Here is a 19969-nt window from a genome sequence, read left to right as displayed (position 1 = left end):
ATAATTATATCAGATGTAAATGGTTAGGGAATTCCCTGGCAGTCCAGTGGTTGAGACTTCATGCTCTCACTGTGGAGGACCTGGGTTCGATCCCTGGTTGGGGAGCTAAGATCCCACAAGCTGTGTGGTGGGAAAAAAAAGTAAATGGTTAAACACTCCAATTGAAGACGGATGATCAGATTGGATGAATAAAGGTCCAAGTATATTCTGCTTATAACAAATCCATTTTAAATGTAATGATATAAATAGGTTAAAGATAAGAGTTGAAAAACATATGCAATGAAAATACTAGTAGAAGAAAGAATAGCAAAAGAAAAGAAACCAAAACACACACACACACCCCAAAAAAACTCAAACAAAAAATGGGCTGAAGACCTAAGCAGACATTTCTCCAAAGAAGAGATACAGATGGCCAACAGGCACATGAAAAGATGCTCAATATCACTAATGATTAGAGAAATGCAAATAAAAACCACAATGAGGTATCACCTCATACTGGTCAGAATGGCCATCATCAAAAAGTCTACAAATACTAAATGCTGGAGAGGATGTGGAGAAAAGGGAACCCTCCTACACTGTTGGTGGTAATTTAAATTGGTGCACCCACTATGGAGAACACTATGGAGGTTCCTTAAACTAAAAATAGAGCCACCATATGATCCAGCAATCCCATTCCTGGGTATATATCCAGAAAAGACAAAAACTCTTAATTCAAAAAGATACATGCACCTCAATGTTGTTGTACACCTGAAACTAACACAATACCGTAAATCAACTATACTTCAATTGAAAAAAGAATGGAATGGGTATATTAACATTAGACAAGCTAGACTTCACATCAAGCAGTGTTATCAGGAATAAAAGAGAGACATTACAGAATGAAAAAAAAAGGTCATCCCGACAAGAATTCGTAACAATCTTAAATGTATATGCACCTAAGAACAAGGATGCAAAATACAGTGAAGAGAAAACTGATACAACTGAAAGGAAAAATGGACAAATCGACATTATACTTGGAAATTTCACCTACTCCCCTCTCCATAATCAACAGAATACGTAAATCAGTAGAACACAGAAAGTCAGCAAGGATACAGAAGACCTGAACAACACCATTAACCAACTTGACCTAATTGACGTTTATAGAACATGCCACCAAAACAGCATCAGAACAACACTTTCCATGTACACACTGAAAATTCACCAAGACGGATTGTATTTTGGGCCATGCAAGAAACCTTAACAAATTTAAAATAATTGAAAATCATACAAAGCATGTCTCTGACCATAATGGAATTAAGCTAGAAATCTGCAACAGAAAGATATCTGAAAAAATCCCCCAAATATTTGGAAATTAAAACACACTTGTAAATTGTTCATGAGTCGGGAAAACTATCTCAATGGAAATTAGAAAATAAAAGAAACAAAAATACAACATATCAAAACCTCTGTGAGGCATTAGAGCAGTGCTTAGTGGCATTGGTTGCTAGTAATTGTTTAATAATAGGTTCTCTGGAAGGGGGAAGACTGGCCCTAGTGCATAGTATTTCTGACTGCTGTGGTGTAAATACTCCCACTCCAGCTGATTTCAAGGTGACATTACTGAACAAAAGGTTGGGAAGAGGTGGGAACAATTGATTCTCATGGCTCCAGGTCACAAGTGCCTGAAGGGAAATTGTAGCATTAAATACTTATATTAGAAAAGATGAAAGCTCTCAAATTAAAAAAAAAAATCTAGCTTTGCATTTAGAAAATGAAAAAGAGCAAATTAAACCCAAACCAAGCAAAAGGAAAGAAATAATAAAGAGCAGAAATCAGTGAAATCAAAAATAGAAAAAAAAAAATCGGTGAAACCAAGAGCTGGTTCTTTTCAAAGATCAATAAATCAACAAACCTCTAGTCATGACCAAGAAAAAGAGACAAGTGACAAACTGCCAATATCAGAAATGGAAATGGAGAGATCACTATAGACTCTACTCACATTAAAAGGATAATAAAGGAATATTATGAACAATTATACCATGTATTTGACAACTCAGATGAAATGGACTACCTGCTTGAAAGACTTGAACTACCAAAACTCAAGAAGAAATAGATAACTTGAATAGTTCTATATTAAAGAGGGTTCTGGACCCAATTCCAGCATAGGGGTGGGAGGGTTTTTCCATATCAACAGTTCTCCGACACTAGCTGGGTATCCTAAAATTCAATACAATTCTGACACTATCTACCTGGAGATAGCATCAGATCCCACATGTTAAGAGTTCAGTCTTTTTTTTTTTTTTTTTTGGCCACATCTGTGGGATCTTAGTTCCCTGACCAGGGATCAAACCCAGGCCTATGGCAGTGAAAGTGTGGAGTCCAAACCACTGGACCACTAGGGAAGTACCGAAAGTTCAGTCTTACAAGACTGCCTCTCCCCACGTACCCCCCTGCCCCCACGCACCCCCACCCCCGCCCCCATGCACACATGTGTGCACACACCTACCCACCTACCCCCCCACACACACTTCAGATGCCAGTTGCAAGTCCAGGTTATCAATTGTGCTCCTAACCAACTGGCTATAGGTGGGAGGTTCCAACGACCCCCCTCCTTGGATTCAATTAACTTGCTAGAGAGGCTCATAGAACTCAGAGAAACATTTTACTTACTAGACCACTAGTTTATTGTAAAAGGACATTACTCAGGAACAGCCAGCTAGAAGAGATGCGTAGGGGAAGGTATGGGGAAAGGGCTCAGAGCTTCCAGGCTCTCTCTGAAGGTACCACTCTCCCCAAATCTCTATGTGTTCACTAACCCGGAAGCTCTCTCCATCCTTTTGGGTTTTTATGGAGGCTTCATTACATAGTCATGAAACTGAGTCCCCCTAAAACCAAGTTCCCCTGCCAAGTTTACGATTAACCTCTCTATCCAAAACTTTATTCCTTTTCTTGTCCCACACATGTTCTCCCTCAAGATTGAGGAGGATCAAAGAAAAGGGGGGACTGTGACTGAGTAGGACCCTATGGGGCCTCCCCAGGAAAGGTCCACCCCAACCCCCATGTCCTCCACCTGCCTCTTGTTTGTAGAAAATCTTTAGCTGCCTAGGCCTTCCCTGAGTTCCAAAGAACAAATTTAATCAGAAGTGAGAAAATGCAGAGACAGAGGAAAACACTTAAGCAAGACAAAATAATAATAGTTTACCCATCAAACAAAGTCAAGGACCTTTAGTACCTCCTCAAGGGCTAGATAGTATTCTGAGCCATATCCTTGAGCCATTTTGCAGATAGTGAAACCCCCACCAGGTGGAAGAAGTTAACTGCACACTGACCACAAGCACACAGACCTCAGACAGGTTGGAACCAGAAGCTTAATGATGTTAACTCCCAATTACCTCACCACCAACCAGTCAGAAGTGTGTCCACGAGTTGATCATGCATCTCACAACCCTCTCCTTTACCCTATCTTTAAAAAACCTTCCCTGAAATCCAACAGGGAGTTTGGGTCTTTTGAGCATTAGTGGCCCGGACTCTTTGTTTGGCCTTAACAATAAATGCTGCACTTTCCTTCACCACAACCTGGTGTCAGTGGACTGGCTTTACTGCACACAGGTGAGCAAAGTCTGGCTTGGTAACAGCCACAGTCAATTAAATCATTAGCCTTTGGTGATTGATCCAACCTCCAGCTCCTCTCCCCTCCCCAGAGGTCAGGTGGGTTGGATGGAAATTCCAACACTCTAATTACATAGTCAGCTTCCCCAGCGACCAGCTCCCATCCTTAGGAGCTTTCCAAAAAAGTCACCTTATTAACATAACAAAAAACACCTTATTGCTCTCATCACTTAGGAAATTCCAAGCGTTTAGAAGCTCTGTGCCAGAAATGGGGATGAAGACCAAATATATATTTCTTATTAAAAATCACAATATTACATATATCAAAGAAATTGAATTTATAGTTAAAAACCTTCCAACAACAAAAACTCCAGGTACAGACAGTTTTGCTACCAAACATTTTGGGGGAGAAATAATACCAGTTCTACACAATATCTTTGGAAAACAGAAGAGGGGAGAACCCTTCCCATTTCATTTGATGAGGCCAGCCTTACCGTATTACTGAAGCCAGGTAAAGATGTTGAACCAGGTTCATTCTCCGATGCACAGCAAGCCAAACACTGAGATGCCGAGGTTTGCACCAGAGGAAGGACTTATTCACAGGGCAGCCAAACGGAGAGCACAAATCTCAAACCTACCTCCCTGAATGCAAGAGGCTCAGGGTATTTATAGGATAAAGCTGGTGGGTGGGGAGCATGGGGAGTATGGAGAAAGGTGATTGGAGGTCAGAAAAAGGTGAAACAATTGTTGTTCTGCACAGGTGCAATGAAACTATATGCTTCTTCATGGGACGCATATCCAGAAAGTGGCAGCGACAGCATGTTCTCAGAGTGGAGCTCCTGGCCCTCTGACTTCAAAAGGTTACCGGACACTCGCACATGCCCAGCTAGGGGATCCGTAGTTCCAATCAGTCTTAACTAGCTCAAGCTGGAAACGGATACAGCTGAGTCCAAGTTTCTGAAAAAACTACTTGGACAAACACCTTACTGTTTAGGCTACGTGATGCTTGGAGGACATGCAAATTTTTGCAAAAACAAAGTGAGACTGATCAGTGAAGTCAGTTTACAAGTTTAATGGATCTAACTGATGATTGCCCTCAGTTTCAAAGGCACAACGAGAAAGAAAAACTGCAAACCAATGTCCCCCATGAACACAGAGGGGAAAATCTATAACAATACATTATCAAATCGAATTAAGCAGCATGTAAAAAATGTAATAATCACATCCAAGAGGAGTTCATCCTGTGAATGCAAGGCTAGCATATACGGGTTGAAAATCAATCAATGAAATTTACCATCTTAACAGAGTAAAGAAAAAAATTCATGTGATCATCTCAATACATGAAGAAAAGGCATGTGATGATATCCATTCATGATAACTATCAGCAAAATATGAATAGAAGGGAACTTCCTCAACCTGATGAAGTTGAAAACCTACAACTAACATCATATTTAATCATGAAATACTGAATGCTTTTCCCCAACATCAGGCACAAGGGAAAGTTGTCCATTCTCACAGCTCCTATTCAACATCATTGGAAGTTTTAGCCAGTGCAGTAATGCAAGAAAATAAATAAAAGATACACTGGGGCTTCCCTGGTGGCGCAGTGGTTGAGAGTCCGCCTGCCGATGCAGGGGACACGGGTTTGTGCCCCGGTCTGGGAAGATCCAACATGCCGCAGAGTGGCTGGGCCCGTGAGCCATGGCCGCTGAGCCTGCGCATCCGGAGCCTGTGCTCTGCAATGGGAGAGGCCATAGCAGTGAGAGGCCCGCGTACTGAAAAAAAAAAAAAAAAGATACACTGATTGGAAAGGAAGAAATAAAATTGTCCTCATTTCCATTTGATATGATTATCTACATAGAAAATTCAAAGAATCTACAAAAAAGCTCCTGCAACTAATAAGTATGATTTTCAAGACTGCATGATGCATGATCAATATACAAAAGTTAATTGTATTTCTATATAGTAGCAATGAACAATTGGAATGTGAAATAAGAAAGAACACCAGAAAAAAGAAATACTTAGTAGGTATAAATCTAACAAAACATGTACATGATCTCTATGCTGGAATCTATAGAATACTAATGAAAGAAATCAAAGCAGACCAAATAAATGGAAGACTCAATAATGTTAAATATCAATTCTCCTCAATATATCTATAGATTCATGTAATCCCAATTTAAAAAAACAGCAGAAATTTTTGTTAGTAATTTCTGTCAGTATCAATAAGCAGATTCTAAAATGTACAGCAAAAGGCAAAAGGAAATAGAATAGCTAAAACAGTTTTGGGAATGAAGAACAAAGTTTTAAGACTCATGCTACTTGATTTCAAGATTTTCTATTAAGCTGCAGTAATCAAGTCAGTGTGGTATTGGCTGAAAGATAAGATCATAGAATAAAATAAGTTGTCCAAAAATAGACACAAATATGGTTAGCTGAGTTTTGGCAAAGATGCAAAGGGAATTCAATTGAGAAAAAAGTACTTTTCAAGAAGAGGTGCTGGAACACCATTTCCATATGCAATCCACAGGCAAAAAAAAAAAAATCAACCTTGGCCCATTCCTCACACTTCATACAAAAATTAACCTGGAATAGATCACAGACCTAAATATAAAATGTGAAAAAATGGGAATTCCCTGGTGGTCCAGTGGTTAGGACTTGGCACTTTCACTGCCATGCGCCCAGGTTCAATCCCTGGTCAGGGAACTAAGATCCTGCAAGCCACGTGGTGTGGCAAAAAAAAAAAAAAAAAGGGAAAAAGTAAAACTTCTAGAAGAAAACATAGGAGAGAATCTTTATGATCTTTTGTTAGGCACAGGCAAACACAATCTGTAAAAGAGAAAAATATACTTTACCTCCTCATAGTTAAAAACTTCTCTGCTGAAAACACTGTTAAGAGATGAAAAGACTTCCTGAGACCTTGCTTCTTGGGAGAAAGTATTTGCAAATCACATACCTTATGAGGGTCTTATATCTAGAATATATAAATTACTCCCAGAACAACAATGAGAACACAAGAAACTCAATAAAAAATGGGTAAAAGTTTGAAAAGATACTTCCCCAAAAAAGATATACAAGTGTCAAATAAGGACATGAACAGATGCTCATTATAATTAGTCATCAGCAAAATGTAAATTACAAGCACAATGGCATACTTCTATACACCTACTAGAATGGCCAACACTCCCCCACCACAAGTCACCCCGTCTCCCCTAAGCTGTACTGGTGAAGATGCACAGCAGCTGGAACTCTCATACACTGCTAGTGGGAGACTGAATCTACAAAAGGACAATGGCCAGAATCATATAAAGAAACAGAGCCATGACCACTGGAGCAACCAGCCAGAGACGTTAAACCACACCTCTGAAGCAACCAGTCTAGAAAGCCAACCCACAACCTCTGCAGTAATTGGCCCCAAATGGTCAGGACTTGGTCAATAACCACCAGCTTCCCTAATTTTTGCCCCTGCTTCCAATTTAGGACCAATCAGAGAAAGACATACAGGCTCCCCTAACCAATCACATAGGATGCCCCACTTCTAGTTAGCTCGGGCCTACAGCCTTTGCAAGGCCAACAGCCTCCAATCAGGAAATACCTGAAGCCATCCCTTTTTTCCATTGTAAAGCTTTTGAATTACCCTGCCTGCCAAACACAAGTGATAGTGGCTGACTCCCTTGCCATATAGTAAGCTCTGAGTAAACAGCCTCTATCTGCTCTCATTTGGGCGATCTTTGTTTATTTCCCCACTGGTGGGAATGCAAATTTTCATGGCCTAGAGAAATCCACAGGTTCCACAAATTTCTGTGGAAGTCTTCAGACTAGCAGTCTCACTATAACTCTGGCCTCTAATCCCAGCTCCCAACATGGGGTCTCTGAATGGTCATTGAATAAACTTAGATGCAAAATTCGGTTCACATCAGATCACGTCACATCAAGTATTTCATAACATTTATGAAAGGTCCAGAAGGTTTAATGGAGGAAACACATCATGCAGCACAGAGCATTCAGCAATCTCTTTGCCCTCCCATATCCTGCTACCTTTCTCCCACGACAGTTAGGAGAAATATTTATAATGAATTAAGTTACACAGCTGGGGGACTTCCCTGGTGGCTCAGTGGTTAAGAATCTGCCTGCCAATGCAGCGGCACAGGTTCGAGCCCTGGTCTGGGAAGATCGCACATGCCGCAGAGCAACTAAAACCCGTGCACCACAACTACTGAGCCTGCGCTCTAGAGCTCGCAAGCCACAACTACTGAAGCCCACGTGCCACAACTACTGAAGCCCGTGCACCGATAGCCCATGCTCAGCAACAATAGAATCCCCCAAAATGAGAAGCCCGCGTGCCACAAGGAAGAGTAGCCCCTGCTCGTCGCAACTAGAGAAAAGCCCGCATGCAGCAACAAAGACCCCATGCAGCCAAAAATAAATAAATAAATAATAAAATAAATAGATAAACAAAAACCTTGAGGATATATATATATATATATTTTTTTTTTTTTTTTTTGCAGTACGTGGGCCTCTCACTGTTGTGGCCTCTCCCGTTGCGGAGCACAGGCTCCGGACGCGCAGGCTCAGCGGCCATGGCTCACAGGCCCAGCCGCTCTGTGGCATGTGGGATCTTCCCGGACCAGGGCACGAATCCGTGTCCCCTGCATCGGCAGGCGGACTCTCAACCACTGCGCCACCAGGGAAGCCCTTGAGGATATTTTTTAAAAATTACACAGCTGGGTCCCACTTTGATGGAATAATACTTGTAAAATACAATGTTAACATATGTTAAGGTCCTGATACTTCCTTCCACAATTTCAGCTGGCCCTACTATGCTGGAGCCTCAGTTTTGGATTTTTGAGTTCCAAAAGCCTGGACATAAAGGGATTGGGAATGACTGCTGTGCATAGATGATGGCTGTGGGAAAAGACAAGCCATGCCTGTACTTTTGATTGCAGCCAACGGGTCACCTATTGACTGTTTGCCCTAAAACCCTGCTTAGCCCCTGTCTGAAATATCTCAGGTGGGTGGCCCTTCTTACTACATCAATGTTATTTGTTAATTGCTTTGCTGATTGATCAGTTTTCTAACAGCACTTCCATGGACTTGGTTCAGTCTTCTATCTTTTTCAACCCTTGGAGTTTCACTCTGCAGCCAATTAGATGGGCAAGGTTGGTAGCTGGTACCAATAAGGGAGGAATGTATATGAGTAAGGACTAATTCTGTAAGTGGTCAGTTCATCATGAATACTTCCTGGCTTTACATAAGCTTATGAGTTTGGGGATTCAGAAAATAAGTATGTGGACCATGTGAGTTATTTATTGCTACATTATCATTACCTCAGTGGCTTGGGGCAACAAATACTTATTACCTCATACAATTTCTGAGAGTCAGGTGGTTCTAGCTCAGGTCTCTCATGAGGTTTCAGTCAAGGTGTTGGCTGGGGCTGTAGTCATCTGAAGGCTTAACTGGGGCTGGAGGAACTCACTCACATGGCTCTTGTCTGGATGTCTGTTTTTCACTGGCTTGTGGCAGGAGAGCTCAGTTTATTGCCATGTGGAGTGCTCCATAGAGTTTCTTTTCTTTTTGAAAAAAATTTATTTATTTATTTATTTATTTATGGCTGCGTTGGGTCTTCAGGCTTTCTCTAGTTGCGGTGAGTGGGAGCTACTCTTCATTGTGGTGCGTGGGCTTCTCATTGCAGTGGCTTCTCTTGCTGCGGAGCACGGGCTCTAGGTGTGCGGGCTTCAGTAGTTGTGGCTCACGGGCTCTAGAGCACAGGCTCAGCAGTTATGGTATACAGGCTTAGCTGTTCTGTGGCATGTGGGATCTTCCCGGAAGAGGGCTCGAACCTGTGTGCCCTGCATTGGCAGGCGTATTCTTAACCACTGCGCCACCAGGGAAGTCCCATAGAGTTTCTTAATTGTCCTCATGACATAACAGCTGATTTCTCCCAGAAAAGCAGCTGAAGAGACACAGAGAGAAGGAGAGAAGGGGAGAGAGAGAGAGATGTCTTTTAGCTTCAGAAGTCATATACCATCACTTCTGCCATAGTCTATTGGTTACAAAGACCAACACTGATACAGTTTGGGGGGAGACTATGCAAGGGCATGAATACCATGAGCTGTGGGTCCCTGGGGACAGCTCTGGAGACTGGCTACCACTGTATGCCCTCTGGCCCCCAACAATTCATATTCCTTCCACATGCCAAATACACTCATCCCCTGTCAAGGCACCCAAAAGTCTAATCCCATTATAGCATCAGCCTGAAGTCCAGAATTTCATCATCTAAATCAGGTCCAGGTATAGATGAGGCTTCTCAAGTATATATTCTTTTTTATTTTAAACAAATTTATGTGTTTATTTTTTTAATATTTTTTTGGCTCCGTTAGGTCTTCATTGCTGCTCATGGGCTTTCTCTAGTTGTGGCAAGTGGGGGCCTACTCTTCATTGTGGTGCATGGGTTTCTCATTTCGGGGGCTGCTCTTGTTGCAGAACACAGGCTTTAGGCGCGGGGGCTTCAGTAGTTGTGACACACAGGCTCAGCAGTTGTGGCACACAGGCTGTAGAGCGCAGGCTCAGTAGTTGTGGTGCACAGGCTTAGTTGCTCCGTGGTGTTTGGGATCTTCCTGGACCAGGGATTGAACCTGTGTCCCCTGCACTGGCAGGCAGATTCTTAACCACTGTGTCACCAGGGAAGTCCCTCAAGTATATATATATATATATATATATATATATATATATATATATATTTTTTTTTTTTTTTTTTTTTTTTTTTTTTTTTTGCTGTACGTGGGCCTCTCACTGTTGTGGCCTCTCCCATTGTGGAGCACAGGCTCTGGACGCTCAGGCTCAGCGGCCATGGCTCATGGGCCCAGCCGCTCTGCGGCATGTGGGATCTTCCCGGACCAGGGCACAAACCCGTGTCCCCTGCATCGGCAGGCGGACTCTCAACCACTGCACCACCAGGGAAGCCCTAAATTGGTATGATTTAAATAAAAAATCTTTATAAACTAGTTCTTACAAGTCAGATAAAATTGAAAAATATGTGTAGTTATGAGTTATTCCACCATACTATCTGGGTAGAAAGTTTTAAGATGGCATATTTTTCTGACAAATGCTTATTTTCAATGATGATTATGTTTCATGGTATCAGTTTAAATGTATTTTCTAAAATTCTTAATTGCTTATGAGACCTTAATCTAAATCAAAGTTGAGGTAATTGAGTAATTTTACTTTATATGGAGGCTACTATTGAAATTAAAAATCACAGAGTAAATAAAGCACATGGTCATTGTACAGCCTCCAGATGTCTTATTGAGTAACATATTTTTTTTTTTTGGAGAGCCAGTAAAACTCATTTAAAAGAACTAATGCTTCCCATACTGATGTGTTTCTCAATTTCAGGGAGGGGAGAAAATTTTGGGTCCTATAAAGGGACATGGCGTGTGAACGAATGGGATATATATAATGGAACTAATTCAGCATTGTTATGTCTCCAGGTCTTAAGTTTCTTCCTGTGCAAAACGCCAAGGGTTTTATGGCATCTAAGCTTCCTTTATATCATCCAGAACTGTATCTGGCAATTTACTGCCCAATGTAGCAAGCTGCTAGAATCATACCCAGATGTGCCAAAAAACATACCGAACTCAGAATCTCTGTTAAATCCATCTATATCAACAGTTCCAGCCTGATGTAAAATAATGCTCCTCGGGCTTCCCTGGTGGCGCAGTGGTTGAGAGTCCACCTGCCGATGCAGGGCACACGGGTTCGTGCCCCGGTCCAGGAAGATCCCACATGCTGCAGAGCAGCTGGGCCCGTGAGCCATGGCCGCTGAGCCTGCACGTCCGGAGCCTGTGCTCCGCAGCGGTAGAGGCCACAACAGTGAGAGGCCTGCATACCGAAAAAAAAAAAATAATAATAATAATGCTCCTCTTCCCTTGGCTGGTCGTCCTCAAAATCCACTTCCCAAAAAAGTCCTTGGATTTGTGTTGACATTAACAAACAAAATATCTCTAATCTTCTTAATATGCAAACTTTCTCTCTCACAATCTGCTATCACATGTACATGTGTTTTACATTTACATGTCGCTGAATGCTGGGATCCCATTCTGATTACTGGCTCTTGTTGAGGAGTATAGGTCCTGAGGGGAGTTATTGTTTGCTTTCTTGCATGGGGTCTTCCTCTAGTGAGGCAGTTACATCGTGTCTAAGCCAGGGAAGAGCAGCTTCTTCAGGAAAGGAGGGAAAGGGAGGTTCATTTCTATTGGGATGGATACCAGGCACGTGACTCCCTTTCTTGGATATCCACTCAACTACACTCAACTACGGAATTTCACCTAATGGAGAGAGTCAGAAGATAAAGTTCCTCTGAACTCTCTTTCCAGGCAACAACCCAACTGTCTAAATAACTTAAGATACATGCAATGATACATAACTGTTTTTGATGCAAATAACCATTCTATTACGTAAGAGTCTTTGAAGCAAAGCATTTGGAGCTTGGCTTAGCAGCTTTTTAAATGCAATATTAGGCAGTAGTCAACTCTAACTCTAAAACAGCAGAATGACAGTAGTGACTCTCCACATTCAGTGAGACTCCCTGATTCCTAGCCTACCATGTGATGGGGAGTGGGTCTGAGGGAGAATTATTATCTTTTTGCCTGGGGTCTTCTCTAGTGAGGGGGTAACACCATGTCTAAGCCAGGGAGAGGGAGCTTCTTCAGGAAAAGGGGGGCAAGGGAGGTTTATCTCTAATGAGATGGATGCCAGGAGCATGGCTCCCTTTCTCGGATGCCCACTTAACTGGAATTTCACCTAATGGAGATAATCAGAAGTGAAGATACTGAGTGAGATGTTCAGTGAGACCCACCTGTAGAGTCTACTCAGTAAGTTCACTACTGAATGCCTTTGCTAACATTCCATTGGTCACTTCATTGTCAAAACAATAAATCTCTATATTTCTATCATTTGGTAAATATTTATCCTCCCTCCCTTCCTCCCTCCCTCCCTTCCTCCCTCCCTTCCTTTCTTTCTTCTGCTAGTCCCATTATACATGCACAGTATTGACAGGTTGTATGATTCTTTAAGTACACATGATGTTTCATCAATAAGTTTTGTGTATACCATGCTCCAATTTTCTCACTTGTTTATTGACATGAAAGGAAAGAGAGATTGGGAGAGGAAGAGAGAAAGCAATTCAGCTGTACAGCTGTCAGTATCTCCAACTCGTGTCGTTGGTACCTTTCTTAGTCTTTCGCGAGGGAAACAAATATTTTCCTTTTCCTCAGTTCTTAGTCATTCTTATTCCTCTAATAAAATGAGTGGATTTTTTTGCATTTTACTAGAACTTATTTTGTTGTTTCTAAGATTAAGGTTTATTCTATATAATTTAAAATGTGTTCCCCTCCCCCCTTATTATTAGGACTGTAAGCTTCTGATCACTGGGACTTCTAATCACAAAAATGTCCTTTACATATGAAAATACTTAATTCTTTCAGCATCTTCATTCAATCTGCCTCAGGAACACAACTGATGTTGGTTTTGGAAATGAAAATGTCTTGGTCTGTTCAGGCTGCTGTAACAAATAACACCAGTAGTATTAGCTGACACCACCACGTCACGTCGTTATCATTTCTTTTACGTGGTGAGAACATTTAAGACCTGCTCATTTAGCAGCTTTCACGTATATATAGTACAGTATGATTATCTATAATCACAGTGCTGTGCATTACGCCCCCAGAACCTATTCATCTTCTAACTAGAAGTTTGTACATTTGACCAACATCTCCCCATCCCCCACCACCCTTGGTAACCACCATTCTACTCTTTGTTTCTACAAGTTCAGCTTTTTTAGATTTCACATATAAGTGAGATCATACAGCATTTGTCTTTCTCTGACTTATTTCACTTAGCATAACACCCTCTAGGACCATCCATGTTGTCACAAATGGCAGAATTTCATTCCTTCTCATGGCTGAATAATATTCCAGTATGTGTGTGTGTGTGTGTGTGTGTGTGTGTGTACTCTTCTTATATTTTTGTGTTCCTATTTGGAACCATTCCTTACTGCCTAAAAAACTCCTTTTAGTATTTGCTTTTGAGCAGATATGATAGTGATGAATTCTCTGTTTTTTGTTTGTCTAAAAATATCTTTACTTTGTATTTTTGAAGGATATTTTCACTGAGTATAGACTTACAGGTGGAAGTTATTTTCTCCTAGCACTTTAAAAATATCATTCTGGGGGGCTTCCCTGGTGGCGCAGTGGTTGAGAGTCTGCCTGCCAATGCAGGGGACACGGGTCCGAGCCCTGGTCTGGGAAGATCCCACATGCCGCGGAGCGTCTGGGCCCGTGAGCCACAATTACTGACCCTGTGCGTCTGGAGCCTGTCCTCCGCAGCAAGAGAGGCCACGATAGTGAGAGGCCCGTGCACCGCGATGAAGAGTGGCCCCAGCTTGCCACAGCTGGAGAAAGCCCTCGCACAGAAACGAAGACCCAACACAGCCATAAATACATAAATAAATAAATTTTTTAAAAATATCATTCTGTTGTCTTCTGGTTCCCTCATTTTTGTTGGGAAATGGAGATGACACCTCAGCTATGTTCCTTTAGTTATCTTTTTTCCCCCCCTCTGGCTGCATTTATAGTTTTCTATTTTTTGTTGTTGTTGTTTGTTCGTTTTAGCACTTTTGCTATTATAAGCCTGGCAGTAGTTTTCTTTGTACTTATTCTGCTTGGGGGCCTGGGGTTCACAGAGATTCTTGAATCTCTGGGTTGATATCTTTACTCAGTTTTGAGAAATTTTTGGCCATTATCTCTTCAAATTGCTTTTGCCTAATTCTCTTTTCTTCTAGAATTCCACGTTAGAACATGTGTTCTAATTGTGTTCAACATACCTATGCTCTTTATTTTCTATTTTTCCTTCTTTCTCTACTATGTTATTTTCTATTGACCTGTTTTCTGGTTTATTAATCCAATTTTTTTAACATCTTTACTGGAGTATAATTGCTTTACATATCAATCCAATTTTATGCTCGGTTTATTTGCTATAAATCTACCTAATTGAAATCGTTATCTCAGCTGTTGCATCATTCAGCTCTAGAGTTGCCATTGGATTCATTTTTATTGATTACAGTTCTCTGGTGAAATTTTTTATCATTTCACCTATTTTCTTCAACACATGGATCCATTATTTTAGTCTTTGTTTTGCTAACTCTAATATCTGTGATTCTCTTTCTTTGACTTTTTTCCTCTTGTACTTTTGAATCTAGTCCCGTCTCTTGGCTTGACTAGTACTTTAAAGAAAAATTATTTAGTTTTGGCTGCATTGGGTCTTTGTTGCTGCACGCGGGCTTTCTCTAGTTGCGGCGAGTGGGGTCTACTTTTTGTTGCGGTATGCGGGCTTCTCATTGCGGTGGCTTCCCTTGTTGTGGAGCATGGGCTCTAGGTGCACGGGCTTCAGTAGTTGTGGCATGCGGGCTCAGTAGTTGTGGCGCACGGGTTTAGTTGCTCCACGGCATGTGGGATCTTCCCGGACCAGGGATCGAACCCGTGCCCCTTGCATTGGCAGGCGGATTCTTAACCACTGCACCACCAGGGAGGTCTCACCCTGGGAGTCTTATCTGTTGCTCTGACAAGCATTTGGTCGACCCTGGATGTTGAATTGCCACCTGTTTGCTATGACTTATTTAAATTTTAGTGCTTTATAGTTTGTGTGTTTGTGTTAATAAAGCAATTCTTTGTTTAAAAAAAAACAAAAACAAAAAACAAACCCAAGCCTCCTACCTTTTAATCTAAGGAGGAATATGATCTAAAATTATAAGTGTTTCTTTTAAGAATGTTGCAAAACTTGTATCTTGCTTCCTGGCAAGATTACATATTAAAGAAAAAAAATTAATTTCAAAGCAAATATATTTCTTAGTTCCTCGGAATAAAAAGCATTTTTTTTTCTTTTAGGAAGAGAATACTTTTTGTAATATCAGAATAATATTAAAAAAGTAATAGTTCACTCTTTTCTTCATGGACATTAAGGAGCCTCTGTTAGTTGTTTCAGATTAATGACATTTAAAGATGTGTATCAATTAATGGAAAAACACCCAACAGTAAGCTTATTCAGTTTTTCTTAACGGGGCCTTGTTTGTTTTCAAATCTCAAAACAGCCCAGTTTGTCTTGAAGGTTTAAGATGAACAATTTAAGATTCAGCTTCCTCTTTCAGTAGAAATAAAAAGTGATTCTGATGGTGTTGAAAATATTAAATACAGTGCATAAGCTTGTTTGCTTAGTTGATAACTCTGCCAGAGATATCCCTCCACCCTTTTCCCTTTCCCAGTCCCAGTGTATCCTTAGGGTTTTCCCTTCAGGCTGGGAGTGGGGCTCCCTGGGCAGTGCTCAGCCTCTCAATGCTTCCCTGGCACTGGGCAGGCTTCACTTACCGTTAGCATCAGGGACTGCTAAAGGCTACGCCTGGGGGAATTGGAGCAATGGCTATAGCACACCTGGATCAGCACACTTGGGTTCCCTGGCTATACTTCAATCCACTTCCTCTTGGCAATTCAGAGGAGGAGGCGGAGAGTCACTCAAAATTCGCAGCATTCACTGGGGAAGCAGGGTGCTTAGAGATAAAGCTGGACCATTATGAAACACCAGTGCTTCCATGAGGGTGAGAATTAGTCCAGGCTGGTGGAAAGCATTCAGGCATTCCTTCTTCCATCCAGGATCTGACCTCCTGACCTAAACTGTTAGAACCTATGTCAAAGAACCAAGCCAAGATACTCATGACACTAGCCATGGTGGTCCAATTCCAGCTGTGGCCCCAGAATAAGATGCTGGTGCTCTGGGCACCCAGCTTGGCTCTGGTAGACATGACCTCCTGGTAACAGTGGTAGAAACACAGCTCTCTGGGGACGATGCTCAGAGCAAAGCCAAGAAGCAGAGGCTGGGAGCCATAGAAATACGGCGCTGCTCCAGTGCCAGGATCTGAGAAGGAGAGAGGAAGCCATTGGACATCGCTGATCAAGACACGTCATCCAAGTGTACAATGCTGGTCTCTGCAGAGGCAGATCCACCCTTAACTAGTGAGCTGAAGAGAGGCATTTGTGACTGGGGAGGAATAATAAAGGCAAGAAAAAGGGCAAAGACCTCTCTACCCAATCTATCCTGCTCACCCTGACCTTGGGCCATAGACACACACACTCCTGATGCCTGAATTTCCACCATTACCTGGACTCGAGCTGCTTTCTTCTCAGTTAAGAAACAATTCCTCTGAGACCGACGGACATTGTGCCTCATCAAGGAGTGAATCGCTTGAGTAGGGCACTTAACCATCCTGGAATTATTTGCCCTGTATCATCCCATCCCCACCTCCCACCCTCCAGCAAACATTCTCACACTTCTTTGTCTTTGTACTTGCTGTTCCCTCCGTCCCTGGGAACAAAACCAGGTTGTGGGTCTCCTCCATGTGCAACACTCCCCGGACGTGACAAACAGAAGCAACCTGAGTATTCCATAGCTCGAGCCCTCCTATGTCAGTACCTGAGGTTGACTTTTCCCCACACATGACAGTTCAGAAGGCATGTCTTAATTCACTTTTTTTGCTCCCTCCCCATTCCTCCACCCCCATCACGTAAGGCTTAGAGAAGGGCCAGGCATGTGATTGGTACTCAGTAAATTTTTTTTAAAATACTTATTTATTTATTTGGCTGTGCCGAGCCTTAGTTGCAGCACGCGGGATCTTCATTGCCCTGTGCAGGATCTTCTTTTTTTATTTTTATTTTTATTTTTTATTTTTTTTACTATACACATTTTTTTTTATTAGTTTCTGCTTTATAACAAAGTGAATCAGTCATACCCTGTGCAGGATCTTTAGCTGCGGCATGCATGTGGGATCTAGTTCCCTGACCAGGGATCAAACCCAGGCCCCCTGCATTGGGAGTGCGGAGTCTTAACCGCTGGACCACCACGGAAGTCCCGGTACTCAGTAGATATTAAATGGGTGAGGTAAGGAAGGAAAAGATGTCTTTTTCTCTGGGCATCTGGATGACCTCCAGCCAGCCCCTTAACTCTGCTCCCCAGGCCTCTGGGCAGGCATCTGTAGGCTGCAGCCCACACACAGGGAAAGGCCCCTCTGAGTCTAGGCTCTCTAGGGAGCAAAGGGCCTGGCAAACTCTGGGCAGAATGTGAGAGGAAGGGAGGGATGCCAGGTGTCGCTGGGAGCTTCTTACCTGGGCTGTGGTCGCTGCCCTAGCAGGGTTCATTTATAACCCAGCTGCTGGCCCTGCCCTCCAAACAGTCCTGCTCCTGGCTGCACCTTTCCTCTTTCCCTTCTCCCCCCACCCCTCTGAGTCCACCCTCTATCCTGCTTGCCCACCCAGGGTGGCTGGCAGCACTTAGAATGGACAGAAGGAGAGTGCGGGCTACAAGGGCACAGGCATTTAGGGCTCGATGGGGCTTTAGTAGAGCACCCTCTCTGGGTGTATTCTGGCCTTGGACACTGGAGGCCACCCTAAAGGCACCCTCTTCATCTCCCTGCAGCCTTGGGATGGGCTCTGGGGTCAGCAGTCCTGACACTGGGGCAAGGCTTGCCTCAGCCTAACCTATTTACATAGTAGCAATTTTTTCATCAGCTCAAAAGTATTTGTACGCCAAGATTCCAACTCAATGGCCTGGTTATATTTACACAGACTGACCCTCTGTACCTAGCAATGGGGGTTGGGGAAGGGGAGGGAGATGGAATGGAGAGGGGCAGGAATGGAACCGACCTCTTCTTGGTTATTTGTTCTGTATCTTCATAAGATAACTGGCAAATCCAGGAAGGCTCTTTAGCCTACTTTGAGCTTTGAGCGCCACCTGCTGGCTACCAAGCAGTACTAGATGGAGGAGCCTCCCGGTACTCATAAAGCCAAGAGAAACAGGCAAGCTGTGGAAACCTCAGAGCTGGCGGAAGAACTCTGGAACACTTTGTCTGCCTGTGAATAAAACGAGAGTGTCCAAAAGGGACTGTATTTTCCTTCTGCTGGTTATAGATGGGCTGAACATGGTGTCTTACGTATGATGAGAGGTCCATGAATACTTAATATCTCTTTTTCCCAGATCCAGCCTCCCAGCCCCAGCTCCCAGACCCCACGACTGTTCCTGCCCTCAGATCCTCCACTTGCCTGGCTCCTGGCAAAGTCCTGGGTCCAAAATTCAGATTTCCAACTGCACCAGCTCCGATGTCATCTGACAAACACCCATCTGCTGGCTGAGGTCACCGCTGGGGCCACCATGAGGTGCTTCCCAGGGCTGCATCCTGTCTTCAAGGTACAACCTCTACCCTCCACTTCCACCTTCACTCAGACCCCAGAGAAAGGAAACAGCCCAACAGTTGTTTAGGATTTTAAAAGCCTAAGCCATCTGGCTGGAACGATGTAAACAAAGATGCTTCAAATTTAACAAGCATTCGTACGTTACTGTAGCAAAGAATCTTTACAGCAATTTGTGAATGGAGGAGAGGAAGTGTGACGGATGATTGTATCAAAATCTTGAGCCTTGCGTTTTTACTTTCAATGTTAAACTCTTTATGTTGAGCTAATTACAGATTCACATGCAGCTTTAAGAAATAAGACAGAGAGGTCCCATCTGTCCTATTAAGTCAAGTTACTTAGCATTTATTCAGTACATATTGCAGGGCAGCTCTCTGGAATTCTCTAGCAATCAGTATGAAGTAGAGTAGGAATATAATTTGTTAAACAAAAGTGTTGGTTCTGCTTTTGGAGAGTTACCATTTTGCTGGGAAGAAATGTGGTACATATGGGGGGGGAAGAAAACAACCAACAACAGCAACCAGAGAACAATATCTGGAAATAGAGTTGAAATCAAGAGAGATCACCATAAACACTATAGGATCACTGGAGAATGTTCCACAACAACTGATAAATCTTTAATAAAGTAGATCAAAGGGCAAAGAGAACAGCCCAGATTATTCGTGCCTGCCCAAGGAGAGAGGTGGCTAAAGTCCTGCATGAGGGTGACAGGAGTGGAAGAAAGAAATCCAAAGTCTGGTGATGGAAGAAGATCACTGCAGCATGCCTGAGTGCAAGAATGAGAAAGCTAGAACAGAGGTCTAAGCTTCTGCAACATACAGGAGCACACAGGAATGGGTACTGTTGTACTGACATAGAAATACTAAAATTTTATAAAAGTGAGTCCAGTATGTATTGCTAGGTGGAAGGTAGCAAAATAAAACTTACTCTTGCCTAGAAAATATTCTCAAAATCTTGAGACTTTAGATATAGAAGAGAAGGGGGAAAGAAGGATACAAGCTGATGAACTGGAACAACTGTCAGCAACAGTAACGTCAGGAGAAGAAGCCAGTTTGGGAACAAAGATGAGGTGTTCAGTTTTAGATACAAGGAGG

At 42.6% G+C, this 19969-nt stretch overlaps 1 long non-coding RNA gene and 1 other non-coding gene across 3 annotated transcripts in view; one reads left to right on the top strand and one right to left on the bottom strand.

The window, feature by feature from the left end:
* Window positions 1-4646: 4646 nt before the first annotated feature.
* LOC132477986 (uncharacterized) overlaps window positions 4647-19969 on the bottom strand; it is a 71704-nt gene continuing 56381 nt past the window's right edge. Inside the window, exons 5-7 of one of the 2 annotated variants that reach the window (XR_009530355.1) lie at window positions 8948-9541; window positions 6444-6477; window positions 4647-5363 (exon numbers count right to left, since the gene is read on the bottom strand). This is a non-coding gene — a long non-coding RNA (uncharacterized LOC132477986). The remainder of the gene's footprint in view (window positions 5364-6443; window positions 6478-8947; window positions 9542-19969) is intronic. The other variant, XR_009530356.1, reaches the window with a different exon arrangement.
* On the top strand, window positions 6222-6294 carry TRNAE-UUC (transfer RNA glutamic acid (anticodon UUC)). Its single transcript has one exon. It is a non-coding gene; the product is annotated as a tRNA-Glu (tRNA).

This window comes from Mesoplodon densirostris, chromosome 18 (assembly GCF_025265405.1).
Source record: "Mesoplodon densirostris isolate mMesDen1 chromosome 18, mMesDen1 primary haplotype, whole genome shotgun sequence".
Lineage (NCBI taxonomy): Eukaryota > Metazoa > Chordata > Mammalia > Artiodactyla > Ziphiidae > Mesoplodon > Mesoplodon densirostris.
The sequence above is the reverse complement of the archived record's forward strand: the minus strand, read 5'-3'. Positions and strand labels throughout refer to the sequence as shown.